Consider the following 22558-nt stretch of genomic DNA (forward strand, 5'->3'; position numbering starts at 1 on the left):
AGTTTCGAGTTCTTGTCACGTTCTAGTCACAGCCGTGTGCTAACATATAAACCTTCTGTTGGCTGAATCCGAATACATCCTTGTGTTCAAGACCGAGTAGGAATCTGAGTTTGAGACCGAATCCCATGTGGTGTTGAGTTCGAGTTGGAATCGGTTTTTATTTCAAATTGACAGCGGCCTGGTTGCTATTGTGAGACCGAATCTGAGTACATCTTTGTGCAGTAGTAGTTCTACTTATACTCCAACTCTCCACGACCTGCATATACGTTTTGGTTTGGTTTTTACTCTAGAGAGAGAGAGAGAGAATACCCCTGTCCTTCGGAAAAAGTTTGTGTGGTGTGTGACTCCTGTGAAGTCTTTTTGTTTATATAATCAGTTTTGAGGATCCCCAGAAAAAAGAAAAAAAAGAAAAAAAAAATAGGAAAAAAAAGAAAAAAGGGGGCTGTTCGTTGTGCTTCTCTATTGTTTCTGGTGGTGTGTTGTGACCTCCTTTGTGCCCAGGCTCACGTCTCTAGCACGGTCTAGGCTAGGACCAGCACAGTACTACCGTTGAATGATTATTCAGCTTGTTTTTGTGACTAACGTGGTGCTAGTACTTTCTTGCTTCAGCCCACCTATAACTCCACATATTTCGACTACAGCTTGACAGGTGTTGTTGTTGCGGCACTGATACACTTCATTCCACGGTTGCAGACTTGTTGGTTGTCGTTCCCTCTTGTTGAGCAAGGTAAGAATTGGTAAGAGCTTTTGTAACAGGTTGAGAGTGAGCGCCTTGCAGTAGCTACATCCTAATAGCTGTAGGGCTTTTATTTCTTTACCTGTTTTTCTTGTTGCCCTTGTCTTTTAAACCATGTCAGGATCAGAGGATGTTAACAAGAGGCCACAATCTCCTCGCACCAAGGGCATCATTCAACATTTTACAAGGCAAGTGCAGCAGCATACAGAAGGACTTGATCAAGATTTATAGGTGACCAATGACAAGATTGGGCAACTGGAGGCCACCCAACTTGCCTCCACCACCAAGCTTACAGGATTGGAGACATCTGTTGCCCGTATGGACAGAAGCCTTGCTGTTCTTCTGAAGCGTTTTGATGACTTCCACACGAAGGACAAAGAGCAGCATAATGAAGACAACAAGGACGAAGAGCGATTCAAAGATAATTATGATGATGATTATACTGCTGATACTGAACATGATGCTCATGACACTCGTGACCGGCGTCGCCTATGCCATAATCATAGAGGTATGGGTGGTCACCGCCGACGTGAGGTACCCAATAATAATGATGCTTTTAGTAAGATAAAATTTAAGATACCTCCTTTTGATGGTAAATATGATCCTGATGCATATATTACTTGGGAAATTGCTGTTGATCAAAAGTTTGCATGTCATGAATTTCCTGAGAATACATGTGTTAGGGCTGCTACTAGTGAGTTTACTGATTTTGCTACTATTTGGTGGATAGAGTATGGCAAGAAAAATCCTAATAACATACCACGAACTTGGAATGCTTTGAAACGAATCATGAGGGCTAGATTTGTTCCTTCTTACTATGCACGTGATTTGTTAAATAAATTGCAACAACTGAGACATGGTGCTAAAAGTGTAGAAGAATATTATCAAGAATTACAAATGGGTATGTTACATTGTAATTTAGATGAGGATGAGGAACCTGCTATGGCAAGATTTTTGGGTGGGTTAAATCGTAAAATCTGGGACATCCTTGATTATAAAGAATACACTAACGTAACCCGTTTGTTTCATCTTGCTTGTAAAGCTAAAAGGGAAGTGTAGGGGCGACGTGCCAGTGCCAAGAATAATATTTCTACAGGGAAAACTAATTCATGGCAGCCCCGCATGACTACTACTCCAACCACACGTGCTCCTATGCCAACATTCAGTGACAAACCTCGTGCTACTTCCGCAAATTCAGTGGTGAAGATGACCTAGAAGCCTGCTGCGAGTGCTTCATCCATGGCATCTACAGGTAGAACAAGAGACGTTCAGTGTCACCGGTGCAAGGGATATGGACATGTGATGCGTGACTGTCCAAGCAAGCGTGTTATGGTCGTCAAAGATGATGGTGAGTATTCCTCTACTAGTGATTTTGATGAAGATACACTTGCTTTGCTTGCTGCTGACCATGTAGGAAGTGAGGAACAACCAGAAGAGCAGATTGGAGCAGAGGATGCCGATCATTATGAGAGCCTCATTGTGCAGCGTGTGCTTAGCACACAAATGGAGAAGGCGGAGCAAAATCAGCGGCATACACTATTCCAAACAAAGTGTGTCATTAAAGAGCGTTCGTGCCGTTTGATAATTGATGGAGGTAGCTGCAACAACTTGGCTAGCAGCGATATGGTAGAGAAGCTTGCACTTACAACCAAACCGCACCCACATCCATATCACATTCGATGGCTCAACAATAGTGGTAAGGTTAAGGTAACGAGATTGGTACGAATTCATTTTGCTATTGGATCATTTCATGATGTTGTTGACTGTGATGTTGTGCCTATGGAAGCTTGTCATATTCTGCTAGGTAGACCATGGCAATTTGATACAGATTGTATGCATCATGGTAGATCAAATATGTATTCTCTCATACACCATGATAAGAAAATTGTTTTGCTCCCTATGTCTCCTGAAGCCATTGTGCGTGATGATGTTGCTAAAGCTAAGAAAACTAAATCTGAGATCGATAAAAATGTCAAATCTGTTAGTAGTAACAAATATCAGATAAGATTGAAAGGACATTGCTTGCTTGCTACTAAATCTGATATTAATGAATTGGTTGCTTCCACTTCTGTTGCCTATGCTTTGGTATGCAAGGGTGCTTTGATTTTAGTTCATGATATGCAGCATTCTTTGCCCCCTGCTGTTTCTAACATTTTGCAGGAGTTTTCGGATGTTTTTCCAAGTGAGATACCAGTGGGGCTGCCACCAATACGAGGGATTGAACACCAAATTGATCTTATTCCTGGTGCATCTTTGCCAAACCGTGCGCCATACAGGACTAATCCGGAAGAAACAAAGGAAATTCAATGACAAGTGCAAGAACTACTCTACAAAGGTTATGTGCGTGAGTCCCTTAGTCCTTGTGCTGTTCCTGTCATTTTAGTGCCTAAGAAAGATGGAACATGGCGTATGTGTGTTGATTGTAGAGCTATTAATAATATCACCATTCGATATCGACACCCTATTCCATGATTGGATGATATGCTTGATGAACTGAATGGTGCTAATGTGTTTTCCAAAGTTGATTTGCGAAGTGGGTACCACCAGATTCGTATGAAATTGGGAGATGAATGGAAAACTGCTTTCAAAACTAAATTTGGTTTATATGAGTGGTTAGTCATGCCTTTTGGGTTAACTAATGCACCTAGTACCTTCATGAGGTTAATGAACAAGGTTTTGCGTGCTTTCATTGGAAAATTTGTTGTAGTCTACTTTGATGATATATTGATTTACAATAAATCTATGGATGAACATCTTGATCACTTATGTGCTGTTTTTAATGCTTTACGAGATGCACATTTATTTGGTAACCTTGAGAAGTGCACCTTTTGCACTGATCGAGTGTCTTTTCTTGGCTATGTTGTGACTCCACAGGGAATTGAGGTTGATCAAGCCAAGGTAGACGCTATACAGGGATGGCCTGTACCAAAGACTATCACACAAGTGCGGAGCTTCCTAGGACTTGCTGGTTTCTATCGCTGATTTGTGAAGGACTTCAGTACCATTGCTGCACCTTTGAATGAGCTTACAAAAAAGGGAGTGCCTTTTAGTTGGGGCAAAGTACAAGAGAACTCCTTCAATATACTAAAAGATAAGTTGACACATGCACCTCTCCTCCAACTTCCTGATTTTAATAAGACTTTTGAGCTTGAATGTGATGCTAGTAGAATTGGACTGGGTGGTGTTTTGTTACAAGAAGGCAAACATGTTGCGTATTTTAGTGAAAAATTGAGTGGGCCTGTTCTAAATTATTCTACATATGATAAGGAATTGTATGCTCTTGTTCGCACATTAGAAACATGGCAGCATTACTTGTGGCCCAAAGAGTTTGTTATTCATTCTGATCATGAGTCTTTGAAGCATATTCGTAGTCAAGGGAAATTGAACCGTAGACATGCTAAGTGGGTTGAATTTATTGAATCTTTTCCTTATGTTATTAAGCACAAGAAAGGGAAAGAGACTATTATTGCTGATGCTTTGTCTAGGAGATATACCTTGCTGAATCAACTTGATTATAAAATCTTTGGATTAGAAACAATTAAGGACCAATACGTTAATGATGCTGATTTTAAAGATGTGTTGCTGCATTGTAAAGATGGGAAAGGTTGGAACAAATTCATCTTTAGTGATGGGTTTGTGTTTAGAGCTAACAAGCTATGCATTCCAGCTAGCTCCGTTCGTTTGTTGTTGCTACAAGAAGCGCATGGAGGTGGCTTGATGGGGCATTTTGGAGCTAAGAAAATGGAGGACATACTTGCTGGTCATTTCTTTTGGCCAAAGATGAGAAGAGATGTGGAGAGGTTTGTTGCTCGTTGCACGACATGTCAAAAGGCTAAGTCACGGTTAAATCCACATGGTTTGTATTTGCCTCTACCTGTTCCTAGTGCCCCTTGGGAAGATATTTCTATGGATTTTGTGTTGGGTTTGCCAAGGACTAGGAAGGGACGTGATAGTGTGTTTGTGGTTGTTGATAGATTTTCTAAGATGGCACATTTCATACCCTGTCATAAAACGGATGATGCTACTCATATTGCTGATTTATTCTTTCAAGAAATTGTTCGTTTGCATGGTGTGCCAACACAATTGTTTCTGATTATGATGCTAAATTTCTTAGTCATTTTTGGAAGACTTTATGGGGAAAACTGGGGACTAAGCTTTTGTTTTCTACTACATGTCATCCCCAAACCGATGGTCAAACTGAAGTTGTCAATAGGACTTTGTCTACTATGTTAAGGGCTGTTTTAAAGAAGAACATTAAGATGTGGGAAGATTGTTTGCCTCATATTGAATTTGCTTATAATCATTTGCTGCATTCTACTACAAAGATGTGCCCATTCTAGATTGTCTATGGTTTCTTGCCTCGTGCTCCTATTGATTTGATGCCTTTGCCATCTTCTGAAAAACTAAATTTTGATGCTACTAAGCGTGCTGAATTGATGTTAAAACTGCATGAAACAACTAAAGAAAACATAGAGCGTATGAATGCTAAATATAAGATTGCTGGTGATAAAGGTAGAAAGGAACTAATATTTGAACCTAGAGATTTAGTTTGGTTGCACTTGAGAAAGGATAGGTTTCCTGATTTCAGAAAGTCTAAATTGATGCCTAGGGCTGATGGACCATTTAAAGTGTTAGAGAAAATTAATGATAATGCATATAAACTCGATCTGCCTGTAGAATTTGGGGTTAGTCCCACATTTAACATTGCAGATTTGAAGCCATATTTGGGAGAAGAAGACGAGTTTGAGTCAAGGATGCCTCAAATGCAAGAAGGGGAGGATGATGAGGACATCAACACCAACGATACATCTACGCCGACACGAGTACCAGTTTCTGGTCCTATTACTCACGCCCGTGCTCGTCACATTAATCATCTAGTAAGTTCACTCTTGAGTTCCTGTCCATCATATTTAGACCATGGAGACGCGTGCACTCTTGTTTTGGTTAGGAACCAGGGAGAGGACCGAAAGGGACAAGGATTCGCGAAGGCTGAATTCGGACTCCAGGATAGCTCCAACTTGTGATGGTCACCACGGTCGCATACGGACTCAGATTGGGGCGTTCAAGTGCTTCATGGAATCCTTATGAAGTCTATTTTCATATGGATCTGGAATCAAGTCCATATCTGTTTTGAGGCGGCCGCAATGACTAAATTACTACTGAGAGCTTGTCTGTCCAAAGGTGCTACGTCACCTTAGTTTGGTCCAATGGGCCGTGTATCAAGTTGGGTCCATTAGGGACGTGTCCTATGGTTGGAGAATGACCCCAACACCCCCTAGTCATCCTTCCACCTTCATATACTCCTTAGCCACCACCAAGAATAGTCGGGTTTTGTTTAGTCAAGTTTAGCTCTCGCTACTTGCTTGTAAGCGCGCGTGCTAGACCAGCCGCCCGTGTTCTTGTCTTCGGAACCCCACTTTAATTGAGATTGAGTTTGAAACTTTCATCTACATCTAGCAATTCAGTACTTGCTATACTTGTTCTTGCTAGTTCTTCAATTGCTTGCAGGACGAGTGCCCTAGTGGTCGGGTGACGCGCTCCACAAGATCGCGGCAGCCATTAGAGGTGGTGTATCGGTTGCTAAGGCGTAGCTTGGAAGGCTGTAGTTGGGCCATGAACGTTGTCTCCACCCATCAATTGAGTTATCCCACACCTCTCATTGAAAGATCGGAAACAAACCCTAGTGGGTTCATATCACAATCACCTTGGAATCAATTGATGAACACAATGATTTTTTACCAAGGTTCACTTGCTTGCTAGCAAGCTACTCCTCGTTGTGGCGATTCACTCACTTGAAGGTTCACGCACTAATTGGCATCACACGCCAAACCCTCAATAGGGTGCTGCACAACCAACACAAGATAGGAACCACACAAGCCATGAGCAATTCACTAGATTACCTTTTGGCTCTCCACCGAGGAAAGGTCAAGAACCCCTCACAATCACCACGATCGGAGCCAGAGACAATCACCAACCTTCGCTCGATGATCCTCACTGCTCCAAGCCATCTAGGTGGCGGCAACCACCAAGAGTAACAAGCGAATCCCGCAGTAAAACATGAACACTAAGTTCCTCTAGTTGCAAACACTCAAGCAATGCACTTGGATTCTCTCCAAATCTCACAAAGATGATGAATCTATGATGGAGATAAGTGGGAGGGCTTTGGCTAAGCTCACAAGGTTGCTATATCAATGCAAATGGCCAAGATACTGAGCTTGAGCTAGCCATGGGGCTTAAATAGGAGCCCCCATGAAATAGAGCCGTTGTACCCCTTCACTGGGCACAACACGGGGTGACCGGACGCTCTGGTCATATCGACTAGACGTAGGACCCCAGCGTCCGGTCGTGCGATGCACGCCACGTGTCCCCTCTCTTCAAATACTAAGCACCCGATCCCAACGGTCAAGTGATGACCAGACGTGCTGCTATGAAGTGACCGAACACAGGACCTCAGCGTTCGGCCATTTCCAGTAAGCATCTAGAAACAAGAAATCTCGACCGGACTCACCCAGCGTCTGGTCACTCGGTGTCTCCTCTATGCACTGCCACGTCAGCAGGACCAGATGTAGCCCTCCAGCGTCTGGTCACTTAGTGACCTAGCGTCCAATCAGAGATCGACGCCAGCGTCTTCGCTGCTTCAACTGACCAGACGTGCTAGTCCTACCGAGACCAGCGTCCGATCACTTACAGTGACCTTCGTCTTTTCAGTAAAGGGCGCCGGTGGCACCATCAGACTGTTCGCACTCTACGGGCGGACACTCCGTCAGTGAAGTTCCTAACCCTTGCTCAAATGTGCCAACCACCAAGTGTATCTCCTTGTGCACATGTGTTAGCATATGTTCACAAACATTTTCAAGGGGGTTAGCACTCCACTAGATCCTAAATGCATATGCAATGAGTTAGAGCATCTAGTGGCACTTTGATATCTACATTTTGATACGAGTTTCACCCATCTTAATAGTATAGCTATCGATCCTAAATGTGATCACACTCACTAAGTGTCTCGATCACAAAAATAAAATGGCTCCTACCATTTATACCTTTGCCTTGAGCCTTTTGTTTTTCTCTTTCTTTTTTTCAAGTCCAAGCGCTTGATCATCACCATGGCATCACCATCATCATGATCTTCACAATTTCTTCATCACTTGGAGTAGTGCCACCTATCTCATAATCACTTTGATAAACTAGGTTAGCACTTAGGGTTTCATCAATTCACCAAAACCAAACTAGAGCTTTCAATCTCCCCCTTTTTGGTAATTGATGACAACCCTTTCACAAAGATATGAATTGAAATTCAATTGAATCCATGTTGCTTGCTTAAGCATATTTACTATGTGTAAAAGGATATGGACAAGTTTCATGAACCCCAAATGGTATCAATTGCTCCCCCTACATATGTGCTAAGAGTTTGGATTATAGCTTGCACATATGCTTAGATAGGAAATATAGGAGACAATGTCTACCAAATGATGCTAAGGTATAAAAGATGGACCTTTGAAGCATGATACCAATCAGAGTGCACCATTATACCATCCTTAGCACCATGGTTAGCTCGATACCACTTGGAAACACTTGGAAATGAAATCACTAGATAAACTTATGCATGCTAGATTTTTATTTCATCATTCAAACCTACAACTAGCATACACCACACAAGCATGGATATTAAAATTTAAAGCTTGGGCCATGAAAGCAAACATATGGAATGCACATTCAAATGCACCATACAAGTTACCATACAAGTTCATGAGCTTGCTCCCCCTACTTGTGTGCTCAAAATTTTAATTGATCCCTTTCCTTTGTCATATCTCTCCCGTTGTTGTCGTTTAACTATCTTAGTACACTATTTCTTTGTTTTTCTCCCTATAGTACTAATATCTTTGTTTTTCTCCCCCTTTGTCATCAATGACCACAAAGGTTCAAAATGTAGATAGGTTGAGATTATCAATGTCAATCAATAGGGTGAGGATCATTGTCCCAAATTTGGTCCAATCTAGATCATTTGCCAAAGATATTTAACTCAGTTTGATCCAAGGACAAGCTTCTTCACACCTCCAAATAAGGGTTATCTTGTACCATGTTGAGTTAAACACTTAGAGCTCATTTTCTAGATCAAACACTAGGTTTACAAGCCCACAAACATGTCATATGCAATGCGTTAGAGCATCTAGTGGCACTTTGATATCCACATTTCGATACGAGTTTCACCCCTCTTAATAGTACAACTATCGATCCTAAATGTGATCACACTCACTAAGTGTCTTGATCACAAAAACAAAATGGCTCCTACCATTTGTACCTTTGCCTTGAGCCTTTTGTTTTTCTCTTTCTTCTTTTCAAGTCCAAGCGCTTGATCATCACCATGGCATCACCATCATCATGATCTTCACAATTTCTTCATCACTTGGAGTAGTGCCACCTATCTCATAATCACTTTGATAAACTAGGTTAGCACTTAGGGTTTCATCAATTCACCAAAACCAAACTAGAGCTTTCAACGTGGCCCTTGTGCTACTGGCCATGGCCGCCTGCCACCACGCGCTGGGGCACAGCTCGTACTACCGCTATTGCTGTGCCACATCCTGGATGCCTACCCGCGCCCTGCCCATGCACTGGGCGGACTTGCTGTCGGGTCCCACGTTGTAGCTCATGCTGTCATTGCTGCCCGGCACACCATGCACACACATGCATGCTTGTGCACTGCGCCAATGGACCTGGCTGCTCTACCTCACCATCGCATCGCATGGTACCCCGATCGCACTATGCACCATCCATCGCTGCTGCGTGGTATTGCTCCTGTTGACCTACCACAGCTGCACGTGCATGGGATGGTTGCCTAACTTTGCCATCGCATCCATGTTCGCTACCATGCTATGCCACTCTCTTTCTTGACCTGCCATCCTCTACGACGCTCAGCGCCGAGCCAAGCCATTGAAAGGTCCTAATATGGCTAGAGGGGGGGGGGGTGAATAGCCTATTTAAAAATCTACAAATCAACTAGAGCAATTTGATTAGTATGACAAATAGCGAAAAACAAACTTGCTCTAGCTCTATAAGGGTTGCAAGCCACCTATCCAACAATTCTAGTTGCAATGATTCCTAGGCACACAACTTGCAAAGTTACTACTCACCAAGAGCTCTCAATCTTGCTACTCTAAAGAGCTCCACTAGATAAACTTAAAATAACAAAGCAAGCTCTCAATTCTAATTGCACTAAAGAGCTTGCCACAACTAGTTTGCAAGAATATAAATGAGTGAGTAGGGTGATTATACCGCCGTGTAGAGGAATGAACCAATCACAAGATGAAGATGAAATCAATCACTGGGAGAATACCAAAGGGCAAGAGACAACCAATTTTCTCCTGAGGTTCACGTGCTTGCCAACATGCTATGTCCCCGTTGTGTCGACCAACACTTGGTGGTTCAGCGGCTAAGAGGTGTTGCACAAACCTCACCCACACAATTGGACACCACAAGAACCTACCCTCAAGTGAGGTAACTCAATGACACGAGCAATTTACTAGAGTTACCTTTTGGCACTCCGCCGAGGAAGGTACAACTCCCCTCACAATCACCGGAGATGGCCATGAACAATCACCAACTCGTGCCGATCCTCCACCGCTGCACCGAGCTGTCTAGGTGGTGGCAACCACCAAGAGTAACAAGCAAAATCCATAGCGCAACATGAATACCAAGTGTCTCTAGATGCAATCACTCAAGCAATGCACTTGGATTCTCTCCCAATCTCACAAAGATGATGAATCAATGATGGAGATGAGAGGGAGTGCTTTGGCTAAGCTCACAAGATTGCTATGTCAATGAAAATGTGCAAGAGAGTGAGCTTGAGCCGACCATGGGGCTTAAATAGAAGCCCCCACGAAATAGAGCTGTTAGGCTCCTCACTGCACTGAACATGGGCCGACCAGACACTCCGGTCATATTGACCGGACACTGGACCTCAGTGTCCGGTCATGCGATGTGCGCCATGTGTCATCGGCTTCAAAATCCGTTCACCTGATTTCAACGATCAAGGGATGACCGGACATGTCAGTTAGAAAGTGACCGAACGTTGGACCTCAGTGTCCGGTCGTTTCCAGTAAGGTTCCAAACGTGAATTTTCACGACCAGATGCGTCCGGTCATGCTCGACCAAACTCACCCAGCATCCGGTCACTCAATGTCTCCACTGTGCACCACACGTCAGCGTACGTCAGCATTGACCGAACGCACCCTGCCAGCGTCCGGTCACTCTTCGTGCCAGCGTCCGGTCACAAGACCGAGATGCGTGCTCACTGCTGCTACTGACCGAACTCTGAACCCAGTGTCCGGTCATCACACCACCAGCGTCCGGTCACTCTATGAACCCCTGTCTTTTTTGTCTAGGGCGCCGGTGGCACCGTCGAACGGTCCGCACTCTATGGGTGAACACTCCGCTGGTGAAGTTTCCTACCCTTGCTCAAATGTGCTAACCACCAAGTGTATCACCTTGTGCACATGTGTTAGCTTATTTTCACAAACATTTTCAAGGGTGTTAGCACTCCACTAGATCCTAAATGCATATGCAATGAGTTAGAGCATCTAGTGGCACTTTGATAACCGTATTTCAATACAAGTTCCACCCCTCTTAATAGTATGGCTATCGATCCTAAATGTGATCACACTCGCTAAGTGTCTCGATCACTAAAACAAAATGGCTCCTATAATTTTACCTTTGCCTTGAGCCTTTTGTTTTTCTCTTTCTTCTTTTCCAAGTTTAAGCATTTGATTATCACCATGCCATCACCATCGTCATGATCTTCGCCATTGCTTCATCACTTGGAGTAGTGCTACCTATCTCATAATCCCTTTGATAAACTAGGTTAGCACTTAGGGTTTCATCAATTAACCAAAACTAAACTAGAGCTTTCAATCTCCCCCTTTTTGGTAATTGATGACAACCCTTACACAAAGATATGAAATAAGATTCAATTGAATTCATGTTGCTTGCCCAAGCATATTTACCATATGTAAAGGATATGGACAAGGTTCATGAACTCCATATGGTAGCAATTGCTCCCCCTACATATTTGCTAAGAGTTTGGATTATAGCTTGCACATATGCTTAGATAGGAAATATAGGAGTCAACTTCTACCAAATGATGCTAAGGTATAAGAGATGGACCTTTGAAGCATGATACCAATTGGAGTGCACCAATATATCATCCTTAGCACCATTAGTAACTAGACATACATAAAAACTAGAATACCCCTATGAGATCAACATTAGAAGCAAGGGTCTAGTTTTCATAATGTGAGCATGAGTCTAGTTACTTAGCCTATGCATGCTATTTTTTTATTTCATCATTTAATCCTACAACTAGCATACACCACACAAGCATGGATATTGAAATTAAAAACTTATGCCATGCAAGCAAATATGTGAAATGCACATTCAAATGCAACATACAAGTTTATGAGCTTGCTCCCCCTACTTGTGTGCTTAAAATTTTAATTGATCCCTTTCCTTTATCATATCTTATATCTCATTTTAATTGATCCCTTTCCTTTATCATATCTTATATCTCTCCCCCTATGTCAAATACTCCCCTATCACTCATATCTTTGTTTCTCTCCCCCTTTGTCAACAATTAGCCCAAAAAGGTGAGCTCAAATTATAGATAGGTTGGGGTGAAACCATGTGAGATGAGGATCATTTACCCAATTTGGTTCAATCTAGATTACTTTTGCAAAAGATATTTAACTCGGTTTGATCCAAGGACAAGCTTCTTCACACCTCCAAATAAGGGTTATCTTGTACCATGTTGAGTTAAACACTTATAGCTTATTTTCTAGATCAAACACTAGGTTTACAAGCCCACAAACATATCATATGCTACCACTAGATCATTTCAAACATACAAGCAATAGTGGTACCATACAAGCATCAAATTCATTTGATTTTCATGAATGAGCCTAGGACATGATAGGAATGATTAGATGCACTAAACAAGTCCTTAGCAATGGATGGATGACATGTCAATCAATTTTACCTTGCTTTGCTCGAAGGAGAGGCATGTCATATAATGGGGGGTGCATCAACACATATTGGAGAAGTCAAGTATGTTTAATTCATTCCTTAGCTTGCAAAATCTCTTCTCATCAAGTGGCTTGGTGAAAATATCGGCAAGTTGATCTTCAGTGCCCACACTCTCAATGCAAATGTCCCCTTTTTGTTGGTGATCTCTTATAAAATGATGGCGGACATCAATGTGCTTTGTTCTTGAATGTTGAACTGGGTTGTTGGTGAGCTTTACGGCACTTTCATTGTCACATAGCAATGGCACTTGCTTGAATTTGATCCCAAAGTCACTCAAAGTAGCCTTCATCTAAAGTAATTGAGTACAACAACTACCGGCCGAAATGTACTCCGCTTTGGCGGTTGAAAGTGCTACACTATTTTGCTTCTTTGATGACCAAGACACAAGTGATCTTCCCAATAGTTGACATGTGCCCGATGTGCTCTTTCTCTCAACTTTGCATCCCGTATAATCGGAGTTCGAATATCCAATCAACTTAAATCTTGCTCCTTTGGGATACCACAATCCAACATTTTGTGTATGCTTCAAGTACCTCAATATTCTCTTTGTTGCCTTCAAATGACTTTCTCTTGGTGAGGCTTGAAATCTAGCACACATGCATACACTAAACATCACATCCGGCCTTGATGCGGTTACATAGAGTAGGCTTCCAATCATAGACCGATACATCTTTTGATCCACCATGTTGCCACTAGCATCACTATCCAAGCTTCCACTTGTCCCCATTGGTGTACTAATAGCTTTAGTATCATCCATTCCAAACTTCTTGAGCATGTCCTTGATATACTTGCCTTGACTCACAAATGTGCCATTCTTCATTTGCTTGATTTGAAGGCCAATGAAGTAACTAAGCTCTCCAATCATGGACATCTCAAACTCACTTGCCATCATCTTGCCAAACTCCTCACAAAAATCTTGATTTGTTGACCCAAAAATGATATCATCAACATAGATTTACATTACAAACAAGTCATTTCCAAGCTTTTTGGTGAAGAGAGTGGTGTCAACCTTTCCCATCTTGAATCCCTTAGAGAGTTGGAAATCCCTCAATCTTTCATACCATGCTCTAGGTGCTTGCTTCAATCCATACAAAGCCTTTCTCAACTTGTACACATGGTTGGGTTTCTTTTCATCCTCAAAACCGGGAGGTTGCTCAACATACACAAGCTCATTGATGTACCCATTGAGAAATGCACTCTTCACATCCATTTGATACAACTTGATGTTGTGGGCACAAGCATAAGCTAGCAAGATCCTAATTGCTTCCAATCTTGCAACCAGGGTATATGTTTCTCCAAAGTCAAGACCTTCAACTTGAGTGTTACCTTGAGCCACTAATCTTGCTTTGTTCCTTATTACTATCCCATCTTGATCTTGCTTGTTCCAAAAGACTCACTTGGTTCCAATCACATTGTGATCCTTAGGCCTCTCAACTAACTCCCATACTTGATTTCTTGTAAAGTTGTTTAGCTCTTCATGCATAGCATTGACCCAATCAACATCCCGCAAAGCTTCATCTATCTTCTTAGGTTCAATGGATGACACAAATGAGAAGTGCTCACAAAATAAAGCCAATCTTGATCTTGTTTGCACACCTCTTAAAATATCACCAATTATAGTGTCTAATGGATGATCTCTTGCAACATTGGTTGGTTGAAGCACTTGCACTTGATTGCTAGCATTTGATTGATCACTAGGTTGAGATGATGAACTAGCCATTTGTTGATCTTGCACATTGCCATCACTAGTGCTTGCTTGGATTTTATCATGAGAACCATTAGCTTGCACATTTGAGTTAGAGAGCACTTGATTCTTGTTATCTTCAACATCAATCACCACTCTAGGCCTTAACTCACTAATGTCCATGTTTCTCATTGCCTTGACCAATTGAGTGCCTTTCACATCATCTAGATTCTTATCTTCCTCTTGAGAACCATTTGTTTCATCAAACTCCACATCATGAACCTCCTCAAGAGTACCACTAGCCAAATTCCAAACTCTATAAGCCTTGCTAGTAGTGGAGTAACCAAGCAAGAAACCTTCATCACATTTCTTTTCAAATTTGCTCAATCTAGTGCCTTTCTTCAATATGTAGCATTTACAACCAAAAACCCAAAAGTATTCTATGTTGGGCTTTCTTCCATTCAATAGCTCATAGGGTGTCTTCTCCATCATGGGGTGACAATAGAGTCGGTTGCTATGGTAGCAAGCTATGTTGATTGCTTCGGCCCAAAATGAATGACTCATATTATACTCACTCAACATTGATCTTGCCATGTCAATCAAAGTTCTATTCTTCCTTTCAACTAAGCCATTTGATTAAGGAGTATACTTGGCCGAGAATTGATATCTAATTCTAAATTCATCACACAACTCATCAATTCTAGTGTTCTTGAATTCACTACCATTGTCACTTCTAACTTTCTTGATGGTTGTTTCAAACTCATTATGAATTCCCTTAACAAATGATTTGAATGTTGCAAACACATCACTTTTATCAACAAGAAAGAATACCCATGTGTATCTAGTGAAATCATCTACAATCACAAATCCATATATGTTTCCACCAATGCTTGTGTATGTGGTTGGTCCAAACAAGTCCATGTGCATCAACTCAAATGCCTTAGATGTGCTCATTATGCTCTTCTTAGGATGTGTGTTACCAACTTGCTTTCTGGCTTGACATGCACTACATAGCTTATCCTTCTCAAATGTGACATCTTTTAAGCCTCTAACTAAGTCATGCTTAATCAACTTGTTTAATTGTTTCATTCCAACATGACCAAGCCTTCTATGCCATAACCAACCCATGCTAGACTTAGTGATCAAACATGTTGTCAATTGAGCTTCTCTAGCATTGAAATCAACTAAATATAGATTCTCATATCTAAATCCTTTGAATATCAAGTTAGAGCCATCTACACTTATGATCTCTACATCATCCACACCAAATATGCACTTGAAACCAAGATCACATAATTGAGCTACCGATAATAAGTTGAAGTTCAAGCTCTCTACTAGTAGCACATTGGAAATGCTCAAGTCATTAGATATTGCAATCTTACCAAGCCCTTTGACCTTGCCTTTGCCATTGTCACCTAATGTGATACTATCAATCCCATTGCTCTTGTTTTCATTGATTGAATTGAACATTCTTGGATCACCGGTCATGTGTTGTGTGCACCCACTATCAAGCACCCAATGCCTTCCTCCAGCTTTATAATTGACCTACAAAAGAAGATCAATTCTTTTTAGGTACCCAAACTTGCTTGGGTCCTTGTAGGTTAGTCACCAAGGTATTTGGTACCCAAATGGCCTTCTTCTTTGGGCCCACAATTGGTGTACCAATGAACTTAGCCTTCACACCATTGGCACCCTTAAAAAGCATGTAACAAGAATCAAATTTAATTGATGATACATTAGGTATCTTGTTCTTGTTAATCTTGCAATATTGCTCTATATGCCCAACTTGCTTGCATCTATTGCAAAACCGACCATTGCCCTTCACAAAGCTAACTTTAGAAGTGACAAAGGCCACCTTGCCTTTCTTGGGGATATAGCCTAATCCCTCTTTGTTGAGAGAGAACCTTTGGCTACCCAAGCACTTTAGCAAGCGGTCGTATCCACCATAGGCATTGCCTAAGGCACGAGTGAGCTCATTCACCTCCTTCTTGAGGGTCTTATTTTCCACCATTAGTGAGGTTTCACAAGTGAGACTATCACTCAAGGGTGAGGTGGAAGTGGTAGTGCTACAAGAGGTGTTAGTGGGAGCAACAAAAATAGATTCATCAATAAGATCACATGTTAGTCCCACATCACATGATATGATCACTTGCTCCTTGGCTTCCTCCACTTTGACTTGCTCAATGAGAGAGGAGTGAGCCTTTTCAAGCTTAGAGTGAGCTTTGCCAAGCTTCTCATGGGCTTCCATTAGCCTCTCATGAGTAGCATTGAGCTCATCAAAGGATTGCTCAAAAAAATTTTACTTTCTTGCGCAATTCTTTGCACTCCTTTCTCTTCATCTCATTGCAAGCGTGCACTTGCTCACACATGTCCAAGAGCTCCTCCTTGGTGTACTCCTCATCCTCCTCCTCATCATCATCATCATCATTATCATTCCTACAAAAATCACTTTCACATTTATCATCATCACTCTTATCATATTTTACCTTGGTAGGCTTTGCCATGAGACATGTCAATGGAGTGTCGAAGATGGAGAGCTTCTTGTTGATGGCGATGCTTGCTAGTGCTCTCTTGATAGATTTCTTGTCATCATCACTAGAGCTATCACCATTCGAGGAACTGTCACTATCCCAAGTGACTACATAGCCTCCACCCTTATTTTGGAAGGTCATTCTCTTCTCCTTCTTCTCCTTCTTTTCATTCTTATCTTTCTTATGCTTCTTCTTCTCATCTTCATCATTATCACTATTGTAGGGACAATTTGCTACAACATGATCAGGGCTCTTGCAATTGTAGCATCTTCTCATATACTCTTTGCTCTTGGTGTGATCTCTTCTCTTTCTTGCACCATAGCCCTTCTTCTTCATGAATTTGCCCATCTTGCGCACAAATAGAGCCATGGCTTCATCATCAATGCCACTAAGATCATCATCATCACTTGATTCTTTCTTTGACTTGCCCTTGTTCTTGGATGATGATGAGCTAGCCTTAAATGCTACACTCTTCTTCTTCTTGTTGTCTTCTTCCTTCTAGTCCTCCTTGTCATCCCCCTCCCTTTCCACATGGTATGTCTCTTGTGTCATGACATCACCTAGTACTTGGTTGGGGGTAATCTCCTTTAATCCTCCTCTTATGATGAGTAATCTCAACATCTCAAATCTTAGAGGCAGGCACATCAAGAATCGATGAGAGACATCATCATCCTTGATCTTCTCTCCCAATGCCTTCAAATCATTGACAATCACTTGCAATCGATGAAACATCTCCAGAATGCTCTCATCATCCTTCATCTTGAAACTTGTCAACTTGTCCTTGAGGATATACACCTTGGCACTCTTCACCGCTGGTGTGCCCTCATATGTTTGTTCCAATCTTTTCCACACCTCATTTGCTCTTTCACAATCCTTGATTTGCTCAAACACCTTGGAATCAATGGCATTGTATATGGTGTTGAGAGCCATTGTATTGCATTGCTTGTTGATCTTATCTTGGTTGGTGGGATCATTGGGATCAATGATAGCATAGTCATTCTCGGTCACTTCCCATACTTGATCATTGATTGAACCAAGATACATCCTCATCTTTCTCTTTCAATAATCATAGCATGTGCCATCAAAGAACGGTGGTTTGCCCCCCACATGGTTGAACACAACTTGAGCCATAATTTGACACCGAGGTTGTTAAGCCTTCAATCAAACGGTGACCACAGCTCCGATACCACTTGAAAGGTCCTAATATGGCTAGAGGGGGGGGGTGAATAGCCTATTTGAAAATCTACAAATCAACTAGAGCAATTTGATTAGTATGACAAATAGCAAAAAGCAAACTTGCTCTAGCTCTACAAGGGTTGCAAGCCACCTATCCAACAATTCTAGTTGCAATGATTTCTAGGCACACAACTTGCAAAGTTACTACTCACCAAGAGCTCTCAATCTTGCTACTCTAAAGAGCTCCACTAGATAAACTTAAAATAACAAAGCAAGCTCTCAATTCTAATTACACTAAAGAGCTTGCCACAACTAGTTTGCAAGAATATAAATGAGTGAGTAGGGTGATTATACCGCTGTGTAGAGGAATGAACCAATCACAAGATGAAGATAAAATCAATCACCGGGAGAATACCAAAGGGTAAGAGACAACCGATTTTCTCCCGAGGTTCACGTGTTTGCCAACACGCTACGTTCCCATTGTGTCAACCAACACTTGGTGGTTCGGTGGCTAAGAGGTGTTGCACAAACCTCGTCCACACAATTGGACACCGCAAGAACCTACCCTCAAGTGAGGTAACTCAATGACACGATCAATTTACTAGAGTTACCTTTCAGCACTCCACCGGGGAAGGTACAACTCCCCTCACAATCACTGGAGACAGCCATGAACAATCACCAACTTGTGCCGATCCTCCACCGCTGCACCGAGCCGTCTAGGTGGTGGCAACCACCAAGAGTAACAAGCGAAATCCATAGCGCAACACGAATACCAAGTGTCTCTAGATGCAATCACTCAAGCAATACACTTGGATTCTCTCCCAATCTCACAAAGATGATGAATCAATGATGGAGATGAGAGGGAGTGCTTTGGCTAAGCTCACAAGATTGCTATGTCAATGAAAATGTGCAAGAGAGTGAGCTTGAGCCGGCCATGGGGCTTAAATAGAAGCCCCCATGAAATAGAGCCGTTAGGCTCCTCACTGCACTGAACATGGGCCGACCGGACGCTCCGGTCAGATTGACCGGACACTAGACCTCAGCGTCCAGTCGTGCGATGTGCACCACGTGTCATCGGTTTCAAATGTCGTTCACCCGATTTCAACGGTCAAGTGATGACCGGACGTGTTAGTTAGAAAGTGACCAGACGCTGGACCTCAGCGTTCGGTCGTTTCCAGTAAGGTTCCAAACGTGAATTTTCACGACCGGATGCGTCCGGTCATGCTCGACCGGACTCACCCAGCGTCTGGTCACTCAATGTCTCCATTGTGCACCACACGTCAGCGTACGTCAGCATTGATCGGACGCACCCTACCAGTGTCCGGTCACTCTTCATGCCAGCGTCCGGTCATAAGACCGAGACGCGTGCTCACTGCTGCTACTGACCAGACTCTGAACCCAGCATCCGGTCACCACACCACCAGCGTCCGGTCACTCTATGAACCCCTGTCTTTTCTGTCTAGGGTGCCGGTGGCACTGTTGGACTGTCCACACTCTATGGGTGGACACTCTGCCGGTGAAGTTTCCTACCCTTGCTCAAATGTGCTAACCACCAAGTGTATCACCTTGTGCACATGTGTTAGCTTATTTTCACAAACATTTTCAAGGGTGTTAGCACTCCACTAGATCCTAAATGCATATGCAATGAGTTAGAGCATCTAGTGGCACTTTGATAACCGTATTTCGATACGAGTTCCACCCCTCTTAATAGTACGGCTATCGATCCTAAATGTGATCACACTTGCTAAGTGTCTTGATCACTAAAACAAAATGGCTCCTACAATTTTACCTTTGCCTTGAGCCTTTTGTTTTTCTCTTTCTTCTTTTCCAAGTTTAAGCATTTGATCATCCCATGCCATCACCATCGTCATGATCTTTGCCATTGCTTCATCACTTGGAGTAGTGCTACCTATCTCATAATCACTTTGATAAACTAGGTTAGCACTTAGGGTTTCATCAATTAACCAAAACCAAACTAGAGCTTTTAGCCGTGCCTAACTTCCCTATTCCCCAGTCGCCATGTCACTGGGATCGTTCCTCTGATTTCACCATAGTGGAGCCACCGTAGTGCAATTAACTCCGCCCTCAGCTCCGCTGTGTAGTCAGCTACCAAACCGACCCCACCTTGTAGCAAACCTTGCCTTGCCAAGCCCCAATTTGGAGCTACCGCTCCACTAGGTCCTTAAGACAAGACGGCCATGCGCCATCGGTAAGCCTTGTACCCAAAGCATCTCATGGCAAATCCTTGCACTACTAGCCTCGTCTCCACCTGCTAAGCAGCCTACGCACCTCGGCCGAAGCGCTACTGTAGCCCAGCCTTCCCTGACGTGGTTGTGCCATCGTCGTGCGGCGCCACACCGCCCGTGCGCACGTGGCCAGCTCGGCTCGGGCCATCTCCGAACAAACCACCGCCTCGAGGGGTTCCGTGGTGAGTCACTTGAGCTCACTAGCTACCCCTTTTGCCCCACTTGCTGACATTCACTAGAACGCCACTACCGTGACAGCAGGGTCTCCGACACCATGGTTCGACCTCGCTGCTATGTCCCAGCTCATGCTTCCTTCGCCCGACACTTCGTGTTTGCTCCTAGGTAAGCACTGATCCCATAGTTAGGGTAGGGAGGGGCTGTGCTCACCGGCGTAGCCGACTGGTGCCTACGCCGCTGCGCTAGTGTGCGCGTGGGTGCCCGAGGGCTGTCGCTATCATAAAGGTAGGAAGTTCCGGGGGTGTAGCTGTAAGATGGTAGACTTGCAGAATAGTGCGCTTAGCTCTTGCGGGATTATAGAGTAGTTTGAGGGTTCTTTTGCATATTGACCGATGCGCGGGGGTCCTCCCCGTCGTGGGCCATCGTTCGGCTGGGCCACACCCCCACGTGGGTCGCGCCGTGCTCATGCACGCGTTGCGCCAGGTTGGGCCGAGCCGCTCGAGTTGGGCCGCGAGATAGGAATTAGTTTTCATTTTCCAGTAAATTTGTGAATGTTTATTTGATATTAGTTTGAGCTGAACTTTAATAAATTGTAGTAAATCGTGTAGATGTCTAAAAATAGTGAAACCAAGTTTGTTAGATTCACAAAAATACCATCCACTTGTTAGTGTAGTTAGATTACAGTTAGCTATGACAATGGTAGGTTCATAAATTCCAACTAGATAGCTTAGTATTATGTAGCTTAATATTTTTAGGAATTTTTGTGGTAAATTGGTGTTAGCTATAGCTTTGAAAATTTTACAGCAGGCTCACTAGATTATTATGTACTTGTTGTAAATTTTGTAGCCCTAGAGTAGGTTGCTAAATAAAGTAGCTATTATCCTTGCTTTATCATATATAGAGTAAATCAGCATTAGGAGTGAGAATGCCTGTAGTTGCTATAATAATATATGCCATGCTTCATACTTGTTAGTGGTAACAGTATGTAGCTTAGCACTTTAGTGGGTAGAACTCACTTAGTAGTTTGATAGATGTATTCTTATTTTAAGAGTTGTTGTTGCTGTAATATTAAGTGTTGCATTATCATTTCATGCATATAGATCACGAGTTGATAGAGTTCGTGCCGATGGATGAACAGGAGTACGTGGAGGTCATCGAGGAGTACGAGGAGGAGATCCTCATGCAGGAGGGAGCCCCAGAGCCTTTTGGTGCTGACCTCACTGACCTATCGCCTGCCCAAGGCAAGCCCGGTGCATAACCCCTATTTTAATGATCACTGAATATATATCTATGATGTGCATTTACGTTACATGCATGAATATATCGACCTATGAGTCCTACTAGTGCAGGTCAAGTAGCTACTATGCTCAGGATTTTGGTAGCGTGGGTAACCTATCGTTACTCACAAATAGGTGATAATTATGATCACTCATGATAAATGATGCAAAGGAAAAATGGCAACTGGGTAGGGATATGGTTTGGGTACTGGTGGGTGTAAGGGGTTGTGTCCTACGGCCAACAGGGCATAGCTCGGTTACACTTTTTCCCTGTCTGTGTCAATTAAAGACCGGTCGTTGCATAAGGCATCATGGGTAAGTCACATATTTATTATCCCGAGTACATACTTGGGTATGGGCGCAAGAAAGACTCGTTGCTCTCTTGTCATGGATCCGGCTCTTTTCGAACCGACTGATTGGAGGCGGGGATGGTGGAGGTCCTTTCACTGCACTGAGTCCGGGACTCAGGAGTGGGGACTAGGAGTCCAAGTTTGGATGGGGACCTAGACACCTAGAACAGGAGGGTGATGGGTTAGTCCTGCTTGTGCCTATGGTGCAAGTGGGGCGTGTGTTTTTGAGGTACCCAGCTAGGGGCATTGATTCGCGAATCGCTGGGCGATCCAGTACGGCTTGTTTTGTGTCTAGCACCGTAGTAA

At 43.0% G+C, this 22558-nt stretch overlaps 1 pseudogene; it reads left to right on the top strand.

Moving 5' to 3' along the window:
* The first annotated feature begins 1246 nt into the window (after positions 1–1246).
* On the top strand, positions 1247–21883 carry LOC136543795 (uncharacterized; annotated as a pseudogene).
* The last annotated feature ends 675 nt before the right edge of the window (positions 21884–22558 follow it).

Source organism: Miscanthus floridulus, chromosome 3, assembly GCF_019320115.1.
Source record: "Miscanthus floridulus cultivar M001 chromosome 3, ASM1932011v1, whole genome shotgun sequence".
NCBI lineage: Eukaryota > Viridiplantae > Streptophyta > Magnoliopsida > Poales > Poaceae > Miscanthus > Miscanthus floridulus.